This window comes from Brachyistius frenatus, unplaced genomic scaffold (genome assembly GCF_029030835.1).
Source record: "Brachyistius frenatus isolate BFR_SWC_R1_liver_20210118 unplaced genomic scaffold, ASM2903083v1 Contig_36, whole genome shotgun sequence".
NCBI classification, from domain to species: domain Eukaryota; kingdom Metazoa; phylum Chordata; class Actinopteri; family Embiotocidae; genus Brachyistius; species Brachyistius frenatus.
In genome coordinates this window covers 1,004,232-1,022,840 of record NW_027210635.1, presented here as the reverse complement: position 1 = coordinate 1,022,840, position 18,609 = coordinate 1,004,232, and the positions used below count along the sequence as shown (strand labels likewise).

The 18,609-nt window shown below is 42.2% G+C and overlaps 1 long non-coding RNA gene across 1 annotated transcript; it reads left to right on the top strand.

Moving 5' to 3' along the window:
• Positions 1–471: 471 nt before the first annotated feature.
• Positions 472–17,998, top strand: LOC138622342 (uncharacterized). The gene is made up of 4 exons (XR_011311008.1): positions 472–655; positions 5,978–6,048; positions 15,340–15,462; positions 17,440–17,998. It is a non-coding gene; the product is annotated as an uncharacterized lncRNA (long non-coding RNA).
• The last annotated feature ends 611 nt before the right edge of the window (positions 17,999–18,609 follow it).

Sequence of the window (18,609 nt, the reverse complement as noted above, 5' to 3'; positions counted from 1 at the left end):
CGCAGTGTGTTTACCGTCTGCCAAACAACTTGGAAATCTTCTTCGAGTGGGTCTACTCAGTTATGGTTTGGCTCAGTCAGACAGCCACAGCCGCTCGGCAATCGGTGTGTGTGTTTTCTTTTAGTTCTTTATCTGCCACATGGTCAAAACATGGCTTTTATTTAAACAAAATTCCTCTCCACTATTGCCATGTCAGCCTATGAGGATGTAATATAAATCATCAACCCAAGCAGTTATTTCCTCACTTTTTTGCCAACGCAGGCAAATCGGAAAGCAGCTGCTCCATAATTCTTTCTGCTCTCACTTTGATAACTAATCAAATCTTTTTATCAAAAACCTCTGTGTGTGTGTCAACAATCACACATGCTTTGCAAAGCTCCCCTTTCCACTTTGTCTGCCAGCAGACGTTTTTCACCCATGTCAGTCTCATCTTTGGTGTCTGATCCACTTCCTGGTTTCCTTTCTAGTCGGAGTCCAAACAAACACAGAAGAAACTTTGCAGAGCCAGACGCTAGGACATCATAACGTGGGTAAAACCAGACTAGGGAATCCCTTCGGGCAGACACGAATGACGGGAAGGTCACCACCTTGACGGGAATAACGTCGCTGATCGGCAAGTACGCAGAGGTTCATGGCTCAAGGCGATAACGGCAGGGTGAGTAAGTTGTAAGTCACACACCCTTAAATCTTATCAAGTAAAATAATCAAACAGCAGTACAATAAATCATATAACACATGTGTCTTCAGTTTGTTGTTGTGCAAGTGCTTGTGTGATAAAAAAAAAAAAAATCCACCGGGACCGTCTTAGGTTTGGGTTCAGAGAAAAGGTGCAGTGGCAGCAGTTTCTGGGGGCAAACACTCACATGCAGGTTTTACCGTCAACATAAAAGACCACAGAATTTCTGACTTTGTCTGCGTCGGCAACTCCTGTTAAGCCTCAGGGAGCCTTTGCGTGATCCCGTAACTGAGCGCCATTCCCAGCGCCCAGCACCCGGCACATCTTAAACAAGCCCGGACACGGATGCCCTCAAGTGAATCAGTGCCTGTAAAAATCATCCAACTCCCCCACAAACACCCACATATTTTATCCACTCACACACACACACACACACACACACACACACACACACACACACACACACACACAGACACGGCACTCCACTCTCACTCACACTCACAGTCACACTCTTACTCACATATGTAAATGCACTTTTGCTGGTGCAACACCTTGTACACAGCTTGAGCTGAACACACGCACACACACACACACACACACACACACACACACACACACACACACACACACACACACACACACACACACACACACACACACACACACACACACACACACACACACTTGCCTTAGCTCAGCCTGCTATCAGACATGTTTTTGTACCTCACCTCAGCTGACAATTACTGTTTGCGTGCTCTGCGCTCGGACAAAGATCTCATGCCGCATAGATGTAAAGGTCGACATTAGGAGCAGTCATGGGTGGAGGCAAGCAGAGGCAGCCACAGGCAGCACAATTAGCAGCTTGTGGTCTGTTAGTGGCACACTAATTACCTCCCATTTAATGTAGTTTACGTTAAGTAGTGGATTTAGGAAGCCCTGCACCAAATATAGATGCTCTCTGGGACGTTTAAGAGTTTTGTTTGGTCACAAATTACAGCGTAATTGTTTGCATGGCTAAGTTGTTTACTAGTGTTTCAAACAAAGATGGTATCTGGCAAGATCTGAGGCTTATGAGTTTGAAGGTTGACATAATAATTAGACATTTGGGGAAATGCACTTATTAGCTTTTTTTTTAATTGCAAATAGGATGATAAGACTTAAAGCACTGTTACATTTTGTAAATATGCTGCCAGCTTAGCTTGGAAGCAGCAGACATCTCCACACATAAACACACAATGTTTAATTTCTATGCTTAAGTTTTTGTATAGAAAAAAAAACAAAAGATATAACCTTCATATGATATAATTAGTGAGATTTTTTTCTTAGGCTGAAAACTGGCTATATGTTCATAGCTGTTTCCCCCTATTTCTGTTTCTGTAGCCGTATCAATGGACTCTCAGAAAATGTGAAACTACTCTTTTAATCTTATAGTCATGCGCAATGTATTTTCAACTCGCCCGAAACCAGATCCTTTCAATTAATATAAAATGTGGTCGAATTGAAGGGAATGAGCTGCACACAGCAAACCGAAACACAGGAAAAGGCTTTCTGCGGCATCAGAAGCCTTCAAATCATTTCCCCTGAAGTCGAGAACAAACAACATCTTCCGACTTCGTATCTCACTCTGAAAGTTTGGACTTAGTCATCTTCACAGTGCCTGTCAAACAGTTCGCTGCCTTGTCATTCTTCATCACCGTGTCAGCCTGGACAAAGTCGGCGGTGTCCTCATTTATTATCACATCTACCTCCATAATAAAGACAAGTTTGTTATGGTGAAGTTTTGCAGAATTATCCCCCGTTCCAGAAAAAAAATAAACTCACATTTCTAAGTCGCCTCAGAAAGTACAGTTCAGGATTTTATTTTCCACTTGTGAAAAAAGGAGAGTCTGATATGCAGGGCTCGATGTTTCCTGTCACGGCTGCTCGTGTTTTGAAGTGCAGGTTTTTTAATGGGGCTTTAGCTCGATGTTTCACTGTAAAAAGCGCGAGGACAGAAATAGCTAAACAATGCCTGGCGGCTAGAGGCTCGCATCTATAATGACCCCAGCCTTGTGATTGAAGAGGCCCCTCTAAAAGGCAGAGCAGGTGGAAGTGTAGGTGGTCTCCCCCCAGCGCTCTCCTCATGCTGCATATGCACACACTGCTGCCCCACAACCTGCACAAACACACACACCGGCACGCTGTTGGTGTATGTGCTGCTAGTGCTGCTGTTTTCACTCCCGAACACTCACAGTTACACACACCGCCGGACCCCCTACACACACAAAGTGGCTAAAATGACTGTCTCACATGAGGAAGTCCATTGTTGCTCTTCCTTTACTTTATTTCTGTGTCTCTTTGTGGGTATTTTAGCTTGAGAGATTGATGCTAATCACCCACTCTGACTTTGTATCCAAGCTACTCTCAGTTTATTTGACATTTTACAAGCACATATTCTGACATCTGAGTCTGAACATTCCCCCGTAAAACAAAGCATCTGTAGGGAGCCGTCAACTTTCTCTTCTACTTTGAGTAATAGCGAGAGTTGTACTCTCATCCCATTGACGTTCTGAGACGGCGATGTGGTGTAAGTGACTGTTTGAGAGTATCTCCATTCATCTAAATTTGAAATGCTGCAACGCCCCTTGACACTAAAGCAAAAGCAAGTTTCGGTGTCAGATGTAAAAGAAACTTTAAGCACAAACTTTGGCGGAGTCCTGCGCAGTCGGTTAGCTTTGTCTTTACCCCACCAGAAGCACTCGATAACCGACTCAGCTCAGTTTGTGCAGTTACTCATATAGAGGATGGTTTTAACTGCGTATATATTATGTGTGTGTCTGTGTGTGTATCCAGCTTTCGTTTGATGTTATCTGGCTGTAACATCTGCCAAGATGAGCTTTCAAACTGCGTGACTCATAAACACTCTTGACATCTAATCCTGAATATATGGACATGTGTACAGTTTAGTGCTGAAATGGAAAAGTCATTTTAAGTAGGATAAGTGGATAAGTAGAGGGATTTCTTTGTGATACCGACAAATAAGTGCGGAAGTTGGATGAAGATGATTGCGTGCAGGTGGGTCTGCACACAGATGTTTCTCTCTGCTGACACACACATAAATACACACACATAAATACACACACGCACACACACACACACACACACACACACACACACACACACACACACACACACACACACACACACACACACACACACACACACACACACACAATGGCTATCGCTCACATCTGCTGCTCTCCGCTTCACACACACACATACGTACGCTAACAAATACTAACACAACTGTGATAATGGTTGTTATTTGAATAAACATTGGAATTGTCATTTATACAATACTGATGTGACCATTAACCAGTTAATGACATCAAAGGTCTACATCCCTGCTGTAAGCACACAGCAATTAATGCTTACCAATGAATTTCCACTGCTGTCACAGTATGTCACAGTATAATGAGCACAGAAACAGGACAGTAATGACCTATAACGGTGTGTGCAGATTCTCTAAGGGTCAGGGAAAACTTTCTACAATGTGCTTTGTTGTCATGCACCTTGTAGAAAGTGAGAATATTCCAAACATCCACACTGGACTCCACCTATACTCCCATTTCTGTTGTTTGCTTTACTCATTGTTTTACCCGTCATCCGCCTCCCCCTCTATCCCCATTTCACCCTTAACTATCCTTCTTTACAACATGCACCTGTGCCTCAACTCCCTCAATATAAACAGCCAGGCTTACTATCTCTGGTCCGCCCCTCCACCCCCGGTTAACACAAACCATCTTGCCAATAGCCTTGATCAGAGGCACCATGTGCTTGCAACTGCATTTGCTCACAGCAGGGGCTTCGCTTCAGACTGATGCATGCGTGAGTGCAGCCACTTAAACCGGGCCATTCAGAGCCATGTGGACGCAGCAGGTGCTTCTTCCCCCGTCTCCTTTTGCATGCACCGAAGCCCCTTTTCTTCATGTTCCTCCCTCTCCCCTCGCTAGCTAGCCTTAGCCATCCACCCACATCCGTGTATCAATTAAGAAGGATCACAGAGGAGAACAATGTCCTGAGGCAAATCATCTGCAGCATCAAACCTAATCACATTAGTATGGATTCTTTCACGCAGGTTAGTACACTCGCTCAGCTGGCTGAGAGTCTCATGCCGTAATGAATGGATGCTATCGAATGCCTGTCAGACACTTTTCAACGCCCCGCTTGCTTGGTTGTGAGAAGGAAGTTGTATTGAATATAAACTGTATTTGTGTTGATTGCAGTATTTACATAAATTTGTCATTCAGCTCGGCCCGCTGTGGTGTAGTTCCCATCGTGTCCCACTAAACCCGGTGTCCTTCTTTTCAGACGTGACTTCCTCTGCTGCTGCGGTAGAATGGTTTTTACACAGGATGTTTAGAGGGTAGAGAGGAAGTTCAAACTCTGATCTCATCCTGTGGCTGTGTGTTTTTTTGTCCGTCTTTTGTAAATTTCACTGGAAGACACAAATGATAAATGCCAAGCGTAAACGCTGAGGTGTGACGTGATTGTGTTTATGATAGGTTTCCAGTGTTCCACTGTTGCCATAACAGCTGTACAGATTATCAACTGTCAACCAAAGGTCACCCTGTCCAACTGCTACCAGTTTATCAGAGCTGAGGTGTTTTGTGGGTGTATTGTATGCATGTACATGACATGTTTCATTGTTGACTTGAGCCCCATTTGGACAGGACTAGCATTACATAGGGACAGAAAGAACAAAATGTTCACAGTAATCATTGTAATTTAACAAATGTTCTTGTTAACAGTTATATTTGTGCCTCCAGGCAAGCAATAGTCAAAACTGGAAGCTTTATGTTTTCAGGTTATCCGTCCGTCCGTGCATCCGTGTTGTTCTCGAAATGCGATATCTAATTTTCTTACAATTTGGGCACAACATTCACTTGGCCTTAAGGAAGAACTGATTAGAGTTTGTTGGTCCAAGGTCATAGATAGTGACCCTCACTGTGACGTCACGTATCCTGTCATCCTATTTTCATAAACACAACATCTCTGGAACATCTGAAGGGACCTTCAACAATTTGGCACAAAAGTTCACTTGGACTCAGGGATGAACTGATAAGATTTTTGTGGTCAAACATCAATGTGACATCATGTCCATCCTGTCCGTCGATCCCATTCTCGTGAATGTGATATCTCAGAATTTCTTCAAACTTGGCACAAATGTTCACTCTGCCTCAATGATGAACTGAATAGATTTTGGTGGTCAAGGTCACCGTGAGAAATGCTCTTACCATTCTTGTGAATGTGATGTTTCAGGAACGCCATGAGGGACCTTCTTCAAATTCAGCACAAACATTCACGTGGACTTAAGGACTCAAAGGTCAAAGGTCAGTTGACCTCACAAAACACACTAGGGGCCACGACTCAATAATTCATACGTTGATTATGACAACATTTCAGAAATATGTCTAAGTCGTGACATTTGCATGCTAACCACATTTATACATGCTTAACATCATTGTGTGAGCGTTTTCATTTAGCATGTGAACATGCTTTTTTTTTTTTTTTCATACAGCTACAGATATCTTGTGGATGTAAATTCTTTGTCTTGTTACCTAAATGCATTTTAAGCTTATTTGCAAACACCAAATGAACCCACATCTGTAAAGTCAATTAGAGACCTCATCATAATCACTAACAGGTATCAGGAAGAAACAAACACAAAAACAAGACACACAGACGGGCAGAAGTGGAGACAGACGGGCAGGGACAGTCGCCGGGAGGCCTCAGATCCAAAGAGAATTGGCCGACAGGAAGGATACAGATCCACAATGGCTCTCCTGCCAGAGTTACAAAAAGTAGGAAGAACACAGTGAAAAGAAAGGAAGAGACAAGAGCCATGGGGTCAGACAGCACACCAACCTCAGACTGGAATACTTCACACAATTTCCAATTGAAGCAGTCTGCCTTTTTACACTAGTGCCATTGTTACTGAGTGAAGCATGAAACACCAGGTCTGAAACTCCGTAGACAGCTTCGTTAAAACAGGAGAAAGGTTGTGTTTTTTTCTGATGAAGGGCCACTGAGTCAGAAGTGATCGTGTTGAGTTTCCAGCAGATGATACCAGAGGGTTTTACAGGAATGTCAAGAATGTCTGTTTTAATGTATCGTCGTTTGTTTGTTCACTTGTGTGTGTTGGTATCACTTGTGTATGTGCATCATAGGGGAAAACGTGTGTGGGTGTACTCTAGGCCCTAGGAATAGCATTTGCGTCGTAAATGCTGTGTTTAAAACGATCAATATCCACTCTGGTTTATACACAATAAAAGAGCAAGAAGTGTGTGGTTTGATGTGTGCGTGTGTGTGTGTGTGTGTGTGTGTGTGTGTGTGTGTGTGTGTGTGTGTGTGTGTGTGTGTGTGTGTGTGTGTGTGTGTGTGTGTGTGTGTGTGTGTGTGTGTGTGTGAGAACACACATGATGGGAGCCCTGATGCAGCAGGGTGAGGATGCGTGAGCGTGTGTGTGGGCTGCGGGGCCACCCTCTGATCGTCTCCTTGGCAGCCGCTGTGCTGAAGTGCTCTCTGGGTGCTGAAGAGGCCTCCCAGAATGAGAAGAAACGCACACACATGTACACACACACGTACACGCACACGTACACGCATACACACACACACACACACACACACACACACACACACACACACACACACACACACACACACACACACACACACACACACACACACACACACACACACACACATACAGACATACATGTACACGCACTACAAACTCTTTATCAGAGCTGACAGCCTCTTTTTCTTCTCTACACTTGGGTTGGAGCAGAATAGCCTAGATGCATCTCGGTTAGTTTGTGGCATGTTATGATGCACACACACACACACACACACACACACACACACACACACACACACACACACACACACACACACACACACACACACACACACACACACACACACACACACACATCTATGTACATGCATACACGTGAACCCAAACCCCCCCCCACCCCCTCTTCGCCTCCCCTCGTGTTTGATGTGGTCTTTGGAGAACCATGTTTAAAGAAATTCTTCTTCAGCTTTGAAGTCGCTCTGTGTTTCCCACTCTCTTTCTGCCGTGTTTCCTCTTTTATCTTCTGTGCGAGTTGGGAGGGAAGCAGACCGGTATGGAACAAGATACTTTCCCCACATACTCTATTTACCGTGTGTTGTACCTGCGAACTTCAGAAGTTTCTCAAATAGAAGCTATTGTCTCCTGTGAGATACGGGTATACCCCTCACTTCTTGCCAAAAACACTGCAATAGCTTTTGGCAAAGACCTCGTCTTTGAACAAATGCTTTGGGCGCAAAGTTTTTATTTTCTTCTAGGCATTTATCAAACGCTGCCTCAGCGATGTCTGGGATGCTTAGACAAATATGACGGCTGTCATTATGGTTTCTTGCTGTAGAAATATGCGATGACTTCAAAGCATTCATCTGTCGCTAAAGACTCTGAGCTTCACTCACTGGCACATTTAGAAGTCATTTACAAGTGGGGATGACAACGCAGAGCGGAAAACACGCTCTTCGAATGTGCAAGAACAAACGATATGTGCGCTTTTTCAGAGATCCAAATTACAACACATGTTTTGCTCAGGTCAGTTAATGAGAAATTGAAAGCATCATAAGATTCTCAGGTTGCAACACGAAGATGACTGTTTCCATTGAATTAGTTTGTTGTGCAAATCCCTTTCTGGCTAAAGGTAACACAGCCGCAATATCTCACTCACCTACTTCAGGTTGAGAACTCTGCAAAGACTTATTCACTCTCAACAGAGCGTAAAACTTACACAAAAGCAAATTCATATGGAAGCGACGAAAAGTAATGTGCAGTGTTCATATAAATGCATGTAAGTCTGTATCGTTTGATATTTTACTCTGGTCTAAAACACTGAAGCAGCGATCACAGAAATGGCCTGAGCTCTTCTAAGGACTCTGAGGTCTAATTTGCTCCGACTGACTCGCGCTGACCTCCCTCACTGCAATGAGCTAGTTCCTCTCAGGTCAGCGGTGCCCATATTTATGTTTGCACAGATGCCACAAATGATTAATTATGCTGGTGAACTGTGTGGGCTACTTGAAACAGGGGTGTTACACGGCTCACGTTAGAGGCTGGAAAACAGGCAGGTTTATTAAAACGGAACTGCAGAGCTTCTGTTTTTCTTAATGAGAGGATAAATCTCAAACCACCGTCCTGTAATTAATCATCAGATACAGAACAATGGTTTCCAACTTTGGGGTCATGTGATTTCTAATTTGGTGAATGAAAAACATGACAAGGGATAAAAATACTACAGAGGAGAGAAATTGGTTGTAGTTTTTTTTTTCAAAACCAAACAACACAAGAGCTGAAGTGTGACTGGTGGGTTTGTCTACTCTAACAGAAGCTGCAAATGTTAGCATGCCGATTTTCTGTGACTGTCAGTGCACATTTGATCCGGGCATCCTCCAAAGCGGATGGACTGAAGTAGTCTGCTAGTCCACTGATTCTGAAGCACAATTTCAGAAGTCCATCTACACAATACATTTTATAAGATCTTCAAAAGTTTGACTTTAATCTGAAAATGTCAAATTTATTCTTGACATTTCAACTTTATTCTCAAAATGCAAAAAACAAGAACTTCCTTCTCTTGTTTTCTTTTTTTGTCTTCATGTTACCTTGATACTCCATCATAACTAGGGACACTGCTACAATGCTGTTTCTTTATTTCCATGTCTGGTACATGAATCGTTGCCTGGTGGGTATGCAGGACTTTTTCCTGAGAAAAGCAGCTTTAACCTCGGTCTGTTTTAGAGCCATCAAGAGTATATTTAAGACCCTTTCATGTGGTTCTTGTTTTAAAATGAATCAGGTGAAAACATTGAAATCTTGAGATAAAACTTTCAACTAACTGAACGTAAAAGAAATATGAAGTCTGCATTATTTACCTGTGTATGAAGAGACATTGATTACTGAGGATTATGAGTGGTAAATGTGACCCTGTTGATCACGATACACTGCATATGTGCTGTATGAGAACAGAAAAAGGTGACAGGCGTAGCAACAGTAACTAAGTGGGGTGTTGTGAGCGGTCAGTTTGGCTCTGGAGAATTTTTTTTGCCTTGAAAAGCTTGAAAAACTCTGTTATAAAGCAAAAGCAGAGCTGTACTATCATGCAACTCCCAGGGTGGATGTTACCTTGATGAGCAAAAGGAACAAAATGAAGGTCAGCGTATTACTGCTCCCTCGTGATTGTGCTAATTACTCCCCAGAACGGACGGTGATAATACGAGCAGAGGCCCGAGTGCCGCTCTTGTGCCGCTGCTATTCTGAGACATGTTTACCAGGTGAACCTGATGTCCACTTCAGGGCCACTTTATTGTCATTAGTGAGCCGTCTGCCGCCACCAACATCACCCCTATACCCTTCCTTCATGGCAACACAGACAGACAAACAGGAAGCAGCTGTTGCCAAGGAAACTGCCAGAAGGGCTGCAGTGCTACAGTGTGGCAGAGAGTGTGAGTGAGGTAAAAAAAAAAAAAGAGAGAAAAATGTAGAGGGGGAAAGCATTGCTGTGGTGGTGGAATCTAATTAGACTGTGACAAGAGGATAAAAAGGGATATTTCCAGCTTGCGTTGATGGAGTGAGAAAAAGTGTGTGTTTGTATGTGTGTGTGTGTGTGTGTGTGTGTGTGTGTGTGTGTGTGTGTGTGTGTGTATATAGACTCACTTGCGCAAATACTGTAGGCTACCTGCGTGTGAGCCTGGGAATAGGCTGACTGACGCACGGAATGACAGACAAGCTTTGGAGTCCTGGCAACCCTGCTATTTCGCTCTCCCATCGCCCTCCTCTCCCTCCGTATCGGCCTCCCTCTCCTCGCACACCCCCACACCTCCTTCTCATCTCTCATCCCTCCGTCTCCTCTCTGCCATCTCTTCTCCACGTCTGTCTTCTCCCTTGGCATAAAGTGATTGCATATGGATCGTCACATAATCCGATTCTGTCACTGAGAATAGCTTTTGCCTCCACGGGCCTCTCATTTCCTCCAGAATATGAATTTGGATCACTTATCCATACAAATTAACAGGATGAACCCAGGATCATTACATTAGTATTCACCATGTTACTGCAAAGGCTCACTGTGGGAATCAGTTTCATGGAGGCTGACACGGCTTTCACCTGTGAAATGGTGTTACGAAGTGGAAAGTATGGTTTTTGGATCAACATTAAAGGACTGGCTCTCTCCTCTAGGTCTTTACTCAGCGGCGGCACACAATACAAAACCCCTCAGAGCTAATTTTAAGGCCACCTGACTTTGATCTCGTGCCCAGAAAACAAATAGGAATGTATCAAAAGCTACCTACTTTAAAGCTTTTCATGGTTGAGTGTTCTCACACACACACACACACACACACACACACACACACACACACACACACACACACACACACACACACACACACACACACACACACACACACACACACACACACACACACACACAACAAGAACAAGAACAAGACATAGATGCGTGGAATCAAATGGCTTAGAAAGGAATGTCAAACAATGCATGATTTTTCATGTGATCTCCATATCACCATGTCTTGTATTACTGTCATTCTTTTAGCTATATATAGTATCACTGTTCACTGAAGATGAATGGTTATACTTCACTCAGATGCATTTGTTTTCTTACCCTGAGAAGCTGTTTCCAACTAAATGGGCAAAAGCTCAAGGATTTCTCCTTTGTTTTGGCAAATAGCCTTTTCCTGTCTTTGTGTTTTTCCATCTTTCTCTCAAACAGCAGCCGACTATCCTCTCGTTTCTGCTCTCCCCTTCTGGTCAGACGCCCCAGAGCTTTCACAACGGATTTATGAGGAAGGCCCTGAGAGCAGCAGCTCCTGTGGCAGGATGCCGAGTCCAATACACTCTCACTGCGCCCTCAGCGAATGCAGCTGCAGTGCCCTCCGAGGCACAAGCATTTTGGTGCGAATAGAGTTAAAGTGTTGGACAAAATAAAGCAAACAATAATGCAGTCTAATGCAATATCAGCACAAATATGGCAACAAGACTTGAAGCCCCACTGTACTTCACCAGAAGGGCCTTTCCAAAACTGGAATTTGAGGCTTCATAACAACAGTTAAAAAACTAATGGGTGACGTCACTGTTGTTTACTGCTTGGTTATTTCACCGTTATAGCATGCTAATGTTCGCTAATTACCCCCAATAAACAACGTACAGCCGTGGCTGATGGGACTATCCTTAGTTTTGCACGTATTCGGTCACAAACAAAAATCATGTTAAAAACTTGACCAGGTGATGGCACAAAGTGAAAAAGTCAGGGAATCATCAACGGAATAATTTCCTCTGCATCCTGACTGTGCTGACCAAATTTCATGGCATTAGTTATTACTCATTTGTGTGAAATCGCAAAAGTCATGCAGCCTAATGATGACATTAGAGAAAGAGTCGGAGAATGACAAAATTCATAGGGATATTTTCTCTGCGGACGTCTGCACAAAATTTCATGGCAATCCATCCAAAAGCTGTTTCAGTCTGGACCAACAAAGCAACCAATTCTCTGAACACGAGCTTCCAACCTCCACTCCACATTATTTAACTCTGAATGATTTTCTATTATTTCCTCCTCCCCCTGTATGTTTAGTTTGTGATTTGTCTCTTTGTGGTTTTCATCCATGTGTGTTAACACATTACAAGGAGTTTTAAGAAGTCGAGTCATCAAGTTAAAGTCGTATACGTCAATGAACAGTGTTGCTCAATCATTTCGCAAACCACAACCCATGGAAGCTGTCATCCAAGCAGCATTCAGGTTTGTGTAAATCAAAAGAGGAACACAGCGTGCAAAGTTTCGAATAACATACATTTTTCTAGTAATAAATAACAGCTATGATTAAGTGTGAAGAATAGTATTGTTCAAAAGGCGGCCGTGGGTGTTTCTTGCATTAGAAGAATGTGACATTGAGCACGTAGTCATAGACTACGTTTGCGGTCTTTTTTTTATCAGACTTTCATAATATGTATTCAGTGATCTCATGCAGCTTAGTGTGGATTCATCCAGTCACGGTATTTTACAAACTAAATTACTCCAGTTTGTTTACTAAGTGATTCGGTACATGGATGTGTGAGTGCGCACATACTGTACGTGTCATGTGTCACGATATGTTTTACATCAATCTGCAAACAGCCTTGATAAAAAATACAACACAGAGATGACATAAAACAATGATGAAACTCTTGATCATCTCAGCACACAACCTCTTCTCAGCATATCCTGCATCTCACATCCCAAAGATCATGGGAGGATCATCTGGTCTTAACAAAGTTATTTCTGGTAAATTCCATGACCTTGTCTGCTAATAATAAACACAAAAGGAAGTGATATATTTCTGTTTTAAGCTGCAACATCAATATTGAGAGAAGTTCATGAAGGACATATGTCACAGTGCTCCTCCCTCCCCCTTTGAAAGAGTCATATGAATGAGGCAAGGGTTATCTTTTGCCTGTATCTCTCAAGTCAAATTGTTGAAAAGTTTTCACATAGACTTGATGAAAAGCGCGACCTCCTTCCTTCAAAAGTATAACTTTTGGAGTTCTCTTCTGAACCTCAGGTTGGAGCAGATATTTACATTTTAACACCATATTTTCTTCATAGAAATGTAAACATGTATACATTATTTAGTTCTGAACAGATGCAAAGAGCACCCAGATTTCCAGGTGCTTTTCAGGTTTAATTCGATTTGTAGCTCAGGGCAAGATAAAGATTGAATTTTTACTTCATAATCTGATACTGAATTCCAGTTGGACAGGAGCGGAGCTGACCCTATAGGGACCCTGTTAAAAGTGCATGCAAAAGAGTTTTTTTTAATTTATTTTATAAACACTTCACACCAAATGTATCTTGATCTGGACTTTCTGACACTGGAAGCTTAAAATAAATCATATATCATCTAACTGTGTTAAATAAATCTGACTGTCTTCTGTCTTCGATTTTCTCATCGTGGAAACCTGTTACTGTGTGTATTTAAACTTACACGTGTGGAGAATATAAAGGACACAACCACATACAGATGGCAGCTTTCCATAACACCTCTGCTTAGATCTCTTTCATAAATGTGGTGCTTTCACAAGCAGGCCTGCAGGTGACTGAGTATTTATATTTCACAATCAATCAATTTTTCCCAACTCTTCTTCAGTGAGTCTGTTTCCAAATATTATGCCATAAAAAATTCCATAAAACTCCAATAAACCCATGTGCAGGCAGCAACCGGTCTCTTTCTGTTTTTAAACAGAACCTGTTTCAGGTTGAAATCTTTTCCAAGAGTTTGAAGTGCTTTGGGTGTTGGGGAAACTGCTGCGCAACCAGTTTGCTCAAATTGATTTGCCTCAAATCTGAATGTTTTTTTTTTAATGTTCTGGCTCACTGCCTACAAATGCTGATTTTCTGCTTACAGATAGCTGCTCGTTTCAGTTCATGCCAGGAGAGTATATGTAAATCCACTAGCATAGATTTGAAACTCATTGCAACCGGTCAGACAGCTCTATTCATCAAATACAAGTATTCCTATGCTATTATTACAAGCTTTCTTTGGGAAAAGACATGCAAAGGAAGGTGACGCATCATAAAATTACATGTGCTGTATATACATATTTATGGCCCAATCCTTGGATAGCTCTTCAAAATTTACCATCAAACTGGATTACATATTTCCTTTTTTTTACCCAAGCCTTGTATAAGTATTTATAGCTGTTTCAGAAAGTATTCAGACTCCTTTGAAATGAATTAAATTGACAGTTTTTCTTTAATTAAACATGATAACTATTCTGTTTATCTTGATGTTATTACTTTCAACTCGCATTGCGTGTTTTGTTCTTGAAATGAATTTTTTTTTTAATCCAGCAATTCATATTTCACCATATATAACAGGATACAGTGATGTATCTCCACAGTTGGATTTTTCTTTTTCTCATTAATTATTCAAGAAAATTTCACTCAAACACAGGAAATCGACTAATGACGCCTGGGACATGATAATAAAAGTGGATTGTATTATTGAAGTTACAGTTGAAGGATAAAAGATGGCTCTATTCTCAAAACAGTTAGACCGTATTGAAAACGGATGTTTATTTTGTTTTATTTATTTATCCAAAATTGAGATTGGATTGTTTTGATGAGAACCATCTGGATCTGACATGAGAAATTAAAGGACAGTGACAAAAAGCGAGCAATTCTTAAACTCATTCTGATTTTCACAGCTGTTGCGGTTTAATAGTTGAATCTCTGAATAAGAGCACTTCGTTCAGTCCCTCCATGATTTTAGAATTGCAACTGTAGTTAAATCTCCTAAATTTCAAATGGCTGCATATTGATTTTACACCATCCTGACATAAAATGGAATCAGTTGTTTAAATGGCCTCAATCATTATAGAAACGTGTGGCATGCTCATGTTAAGAATACGTTTGTTTAGCTCAGGTTCACTACCATTACGGCTGTGGCTCTTTGGTTTTAATCTATAGGGAGGCTTTACAAGCATTATTATCTTTCCTTGCCAACAAAGTTACTCATACCAGGTGAAAGTCCCTCTGTCTTTCTCTTTCTGTGTGTGTTCTTTGACCCAGTTGATGTCCCCCGTTCCCTCTTGTTGACCTGGAGGCCCACATGGGTGTCAGACCACCGCAGCGATGATGTCAGACCACCGGAGATGCTGAAGAGAGACAGCAAAACACAATGGTAAAGAAGAGGTGAGGAGAAGAGCAGAGAGGTGAGGAGGGAGAAGGGTTTGGTTCGATTGGTGGGCGTAACTGAAAATCTATCATGCGGAGAGAGGTTTACTCGTGTGCTTTTGAAATCGAGACACTGTACAGTCAAAGGGACAAACCCAGCTTCTCATGCTGTGTCACTGAACAAAGACGTTATGCTCATAAAGTATAATACAGCAACTTGAGTTTAAATAGTAATAAAGATAGCGTTCTCAAATAAATGTAGTGTATTTGTAAGGGCAGGCCTATGAAACATGGAGAAATCCCAGATGGAGATTTTTTTTCTCACTCAGTCACTGAACTTCACTGACCTAGATTACAAATGTTGCCATCACTAAAACCCAAAACCATGAATATTCACATCCATATTTTTTACTGTGTTTGTGCCCCTGCATATAACATGTTACACATTTCATTTGCATGTGTGAGAGTGTACGTTTGAATCCTGGATGAGTCGTGTGGTGTGCATCCTTATGATTCGCATGGGTGAGTCATGGGTGAAAACCCAGAGTCCCATGGTCCCCGTCTCGTACCGGGGGCTTCTCCACAGGCCTTTTAAACAGGGTATTGGAGAGTTGGACACGCTCCTGTGGAATCTGTCTGCTTACTATTTATGGAAAACCCGTCTCACTTCCTTGTCCTGGCACTAACCTGACACCTGACTCACATGGATGCACCAGAGTTAGCATATCAGTGATTATAACCACAGGACGTCCAAGTTGACTGTTCACAAAGCCCCATTTGGTTTAAGTAATGCTCCTACGCCTGTCAGACTTCCTACACAAATACTGAAAATAGTTTACATTGTTAACAGGGGAGGGTTTACAACTATAAACTCCAAGTAATCTTTAAAACAGTTTATCTCTCATTTCTAGTTGACAGCTTTGGATCTTGTCAGCTAAAATGACAACTGTTGCCAGCAGACGTTATCAGCTGTAGCTAGCTAGCATAAACTAATGCAGATTTTTTTTTTTTTTTATGTTTTGAGCATCAAAAGTCTAAAACTGCACTTGATGGCTACATATAATTAATCTGACTGAGAACCCAAGGACATTATACCCGCTCACGTATCCGGGGAAACCCGGTTGCACTCCAGGCCTGTCAAATAGCCCCCCCAACCCCTTTGCCCCTCCCCCCTCGGTGGTATTGCACTTTCAGGGACTACTGCATCAGCTTCACTTTTCAGACCTGAAAGCTACACTCACTTTAAATCACTGTCTATGGTTAGATGACTGTTTTTGAGTGATAAAAAAACAAAAAACAAGCCCCCCTCCAAAAGTTTTGTGCCCAGAGTATTACTCTTAGTCGAGCCCCCATACTCAACACTTCATCATGAAGAGAAATCCAAAGCTTGGCAGACTTACTGCGTTATAGTTGCCAAGCGATGATTTAACAATAACTATTTGGGACGTGTTTGAATGTTTGAATTTGCTGCTCCCTAAGGTTTAGGGGTAAGGCTTAAAGTTCGGTGTGTAGTAGTTGTGATGGTTAAGGTCAGAGTAAGGGACGGGGGAATGAACGTCAAATATGTTCCATATGGGGATAATGAAACATACGCGCGTGTGTGTGTGTGTGTGTGTGTGTGTGTGTGTGTGTGTGTGTGTGTGTGTGTGTGTGTGTGTGTGTGTGTGTGTGTGTGTGTGTGTGTGTGTGTGTGTGTGTGTGTCACAAACTTATCAAGACAGGAAGGAAGCAATAAAAAAACTATATCTGATGAAGAGGATGGATAAACAGGCAGATAAGACACTACAACTCTCGAGAGGAAATGCAGGCAGAACCATTGGAGTTCTAAAGAGGAACTTCCTTTGGAAAATACTTTTTACAGTCTTCATCTTCCCTGCTGTTCAATCACAAGGCTCTGCATTAATGACCTACACATGCACAGATATTAAAATCATTATGGCAATCATGTGGCGTACCCTCCTTCTCTCTTTCTTCTTCTCTCCTCCTCTGAATCAGCCACTCCAGGCCACAGCTGCCAGCTTCTAATGGCTTCCAGATCTGCATCTCTTCCTCCCTCCGTTCGCAGTGCTTTTTCTGCAGCGTTTCAGATGAGCAGGCCAAAGTGGAAGTGGAAATCCGTTGTACTTCAGCCAGTGAGTCAGCCAGCAAAGCACCCGTTTGAAGGAAAACCACAAGCAGAGGTTTTGGAGAAGTAATGGATTTTGTTTTTCATAAATCACGGTAGACGTTGTTAGGTTTTTTTTTTTTTGTTGTTTGTTTTTTAATGTATTTCAAACGAAAGGTCTTTGATGAGTATACTGGTTAAATATGTGTGTTTATGCACAAGGGAACACTTTCAGAGAAATGCTGAAGTTATTTACCTTTACTGGAAACTGAAATCGTTTTGTGTGCAATAGCTGTGGGACAGGATGGGTCCTTTTAACTTAATACAGGCTGATTAATGTGTGCATGTATGTGTGTGTGTTAATAGTTAAAGTGTAAATAAGTTAAATTTTTCACTATCAATGATGAGAAAATTGTGTTTTAAATGAGAAGTGTGGGAAAAGGGGATTTCCAGGTCTATTTATTGTAACATCTATGAAGTTGATGCACTGGAAGGAGAAGGGGAAGTAAAGTAGAACCCCCATTCAAGCTGTTGTGACTGAGGATGGACAAACCCATCTCGACAACAACTGGCACGTCTACAAATGAAGCCTGACAGGTGACGCAGAGCCAATAAGGCCTACATGTCATATCTATCCATATCTAATTAACAGGGAGCACACACACATATTTCAAGCATTTTGGCTGTGTGCATGTAGTGCTTTTAACTAACTGTGCGCAGACATAACACAAACAGTCTGACCATGTACAGCTGACGAAGGTGATAGACGCTTGTCCGCAAGAGCAAACACTGCCTTATATGAAGTGTTTGATGACATTTTAATGGGAACAACCATCTTTGTGAAGCAGGCCGGCTTCTACGACTGTTTTGATTAGTCACTCTTAGTCATCAGTAGCAGCAGCAGCAGCACCGAGACCTCAAGTGCCACATACCACGACGACCACACTGGCACAAAGAGCCCACTGAGACTGAGGCCTATCAATCACATAAGGTCAGTGCGGTCCAACTGAGAGGGCATTGGGACGGCCGCCCTTTTGTTGTACGTTGTCGTGTTGCGGTCG